A 3,986-nucleotide genomic window follows, 5' to 3' on the forward strand; every position below is an offset into this window, starting at 1 on the left:
TCATGGCTATATAACTTACGTACAATGATAACTTTTTCTAAAAGAAAGAAAGAAGGAAAGAAGAAAGGAAAGAAATGCAGCAGCATAAACCTTCCCTGGCTATCTTAGCAAAGGGGCCAACAGTTAACTCACAGAATGTGTACTTAACTCGCCTTTACAGGAAAGGCCAACCTTGCAATTCTTGTAGACCCCTTACCACTGGACTGAGATCCAGAAATCTCATCCTTCATTTCAAAACTATTATGTTTCCAGTCATAGTGGCAAAGCCACTCCAGAAGACCTGGTATTATGCCTGCAAAGAGACTGAAACAATAATTCTGACATTCATCTTAGTGGCATGTTCAGATTTAAACCTAACAGGTAACACAGTCAACTTTGCTGGCTATTTCACTATTGAAACGCTTTAGTTAAAACATGCTGCTTATTTCACATAATTCCCCAGCTGCCTTCCCAGGAGCCCAAAGACTCAACTGCCCCTTTCTGGCTGCCAAATAAATACCTCCAGCTGCTACCTGAAAACAATCCAATACAGTCAGGTGCTAATGCAAAAATATGCACATCACTGAGACATATGGACAGCATAAAATATATTTAACATAATGCATAACTGTGCTGAATGATCATTCTTGTTTATGTATAATTAAATGATAATTTTCCAATTCAGAATGTAAAGAAAGTTTCTGCAGTATTTCCAATCTACTGCACAAAGTCATTGCAGTATCCAAGGGCTTTCCTACAGAGTTTGGATCTAGCATGCTACATAGAGTCTTACTCAAAGAGTCACAGCTGATTGATTTAGGTTCACCCTCCCTTGTTTGGACTGTCTTACAGTGGGACTGAACAGAGGATTCAATCCATGGGGGTTGTACATAACAATGCAAAATGACTGCTGGGATACTGTGCCCAGTTCAGGTGTCCACACTTTAACACAGGTACTGACAATTTGCCAATGTGTCTATATCTGTCTGAGCTTTTAAGCTGTCCTGCATCTGGGCAGCTTCCCATCAGTCTCTGGCTCTGGTGTCCTGAGCACAGACCCTCTGGGTGTTATTTTTAGGGACTGTTACCCTATGGCCCTGCCGCAGTGCACTCAGGTGCCCTGCGCCTGAGAGCGGAGACTGCTCTGGGGAGACCCCTAGTGGCAGAAAGGGGGAGGCTCAGCTGCCAGTCACCAGGGCTGCACAGGTGCTAGTTGCCGGAGCAACTGGTAAAACCAGCTGACCAGGAAGGGGCAGGGCTTATCCCTTCTTAAGCCCAGGTAGGAGGCCAGGAGGGCAGTCCCTCTCCAGCAGCCGTGGGAGTAGGGACTTAGCTCGGACAGACAGAGGGGAGGACTCTGGCAGTGAGAGCATCCCCTGGTCACTGCTGAGGTTGGGGAGCCCTCCTTCCCCCCACTCCCTCACTCTCTAATAGGGAGTAGATTTTTGTTTGACCGGATGGTCTAGTTTTTATGTTGTAGCCCAGGGGCTTTATGTTTTATGTTTACTGTTTTGACCGGAGGACCGGGCGAGGCTATTGGGGTGGAGGAGGCCTCATAGGAGCTCCACAGTAGCGTGGCACCAGAGAGGGTGCAGCTTTGTTTGGGGGCACATTGGCCCCAGCCCTGGAGCTAGGGGGGGCGGCGAGAACCCCCGAGAGAGAAGGGGGTGGCGAGGAGCCCCGAGAGAGAAGGGAGCGGTGAGGAGCCCCGAGAGAGGGGGCAGCGAGGAGCCCCAGAGTGAGCAAGAGAGGGGGCAGTGAGGAGCCCCAGAAATAAAGAGGAGGGCCAGAACATAACAAGGCCCAGGTCAAACCAGGTCAACTCCATCTGCGAGGCTTGGGCTGCGGTGTAGGGGAGGAAAAGGAGCCGCAGGTAGCGCCCCCCTGTCACCGGGGCACGGAAAAATGGGCAGCCTCCCGCTGATTACAACCATTTTCTAATCAAGTAAGATCAAGGCGTGGCAGGCGAGTAAGCAGGCGGTTGGCCCATTACAGGAGGGCAGAGCCACTCCCAGAAAGGCTCCAATATTGATACTCCTGTCACAGGCCCAATTGCTTAAGGCTGCCCCAAATGAATGTGCCTCTGCCACAAGACACCTTTGTTGCTGACCCATTACCATCCCAGAGTGGGTATCCTGTTTATTGTTTAATCCAGGACAGCTGAAGCAAGACACAGACTTTGCAGAGGATTTCTTAACACTACTCACAAACCAAAGATACAATGCTATAGGCAAAACAAGCAAGCTATGTGCAGTTCCCTCTCTCAGCATCTTCACAGTTCAAGTATTCTTTGGGGTTTGGTCAGTGTCTTCAAAGTTATAAGAATGAACAGTGGTCTGGAAAAGAAGCCTTATTCACGGACTTAACTTTGACCTATTTACAACACTGCACAAAAATGTAAACAGTCAGTTGATCACAATGTACCTGCAGCTAAGCAGAAAGAAAAGGTCTGATAACCTCAAGACCTCTTTTGCCTAGTAAACAAAGGCATAACAAAATCCAGTGGCCAGAAGTTAGAAAATGTCATGTTAATAGTTGAGGTTAATACCTGAAACAATTTACCAAAAGATGCAAAAACACTAAGTGAAGTTCTACGGTGTATGTTTTGCTACAGCTCAGACCAGGTGGTTATAACAGACCCTTTTCACTTTAAATATCTATTAATCCAAATCAGCCCCTTTCACCAACAGAAGAAATTTGTGCAATAAATGTCTTAATTTTGATACAAACTATTCCCCATAGCGCCCCCAACCCCATCATCCACATTTCAGGTCAAGCCTATTAAACTTTGAGAATTAGAAAAAAACAGATGGAAAATGGGAGAGCAATTACAGTTGAAGAAGCCAGCCCAATGCAGCTTCTAACCCTGAGTCTCTAGGCTACAGTCCAGAATTTTGCACCGTTCAGCAGGTGTGCCCCCCAAGGAACCAACAAATGCTGGACAACACCCAGTGTGAGCGTTGAAAGCCATAGTGAGGAATCTTATCTTTCTTAGGGCTTTTTACTGTGCCTTTTCTATTTGAGCAAGGAGGGCAGGACAAGAGCAGAAGGAAAAGAAAGGGAAGAAAGAGAAGAACAGGATGGTGGGGAAGGAGGAAAGTAGACAGGCATGAGAAGAGGGAGCAGAGCCCTCCTCTGTAATGGTCTGTGAGACTCCAGCAATGGTACCAACTGGGCTCACACTGCAGCAAGACAGTGGCACAATCTTCAGGAAGGAGAACACATGCTCAGCCATCTGGTAATTCATGTCTTTACAGTTTCAGGTCAGGTCAGTCTGGGATTCAAAAGGTGAATGACTACGTTTCACTGCAAGTGTAAAATAGCAGGAATGGGCAAGAGCATGTAGTCACAGTTGGTCACTCCAAGGCATGGCAAGCCTGTGCTTCACTGTGCTAGGTCTGGCAATCTGGTACCAAGTACCATGTCACCATCAATGCCTAAGGCTTATGAGTTTAAACTCTTGATAGTCAAGGGCCTGCTCTCAGCTCTGCTAGTCACTTTCCTCCTCACCTATAGTCCCACACAGCTATTTTTGCCCAGAGCCCAGCTCTGTTGCTACACAATTGTCTTCTTATCATAGCCAAGTGATGTTTGTCATTTTACTGTGTTTGACAGGACTCTTATGTCACAAAGGCATGTTTCAGTACTGACTAATATGCCAATGCCCTTGGCCATTGCCAAACATTCTACATCACCTATTTTTACATTGACATCTCTCTCGGCAATATACATACAATTATATGTAGGCTACAGGTCTATTTTTTCTTGCGCTCCTTTATCTGACACTGTTACTTTCCCAGCATTATCTGCCTCTGATGTAACCTGCCCTTCCTCTGTTGTAGTTTCTGACCTATCCTTGCTGGGCCCCCCTCGGGCCCTGGGGGAGGCACACCTGGGCCACGGGTTAGCGAGGATTTAGTTAGGGAGCTTCTGGAGAGGTTGGACGTATTCAAGTCAGCCGGCCCGGATGATCTCCACCCTAGAGTTCTAAAGGAACTGGCCGAGGT

The sequence above is a fragment of the Crocodylus porosus genome, unplaced genomic scaffold (assembly GCF_001723895.1).
Source record: "Crocodylus porosus isolate Cpor-Errol unplaced genomic scaffold, CroPor_comp1, whole genome shotgun sequence".
NCBI lineage: Eukaryota > Metazoa > Chordata > Crocodylia > Crocodylidae > Crocodylus > Crocodylus porosus.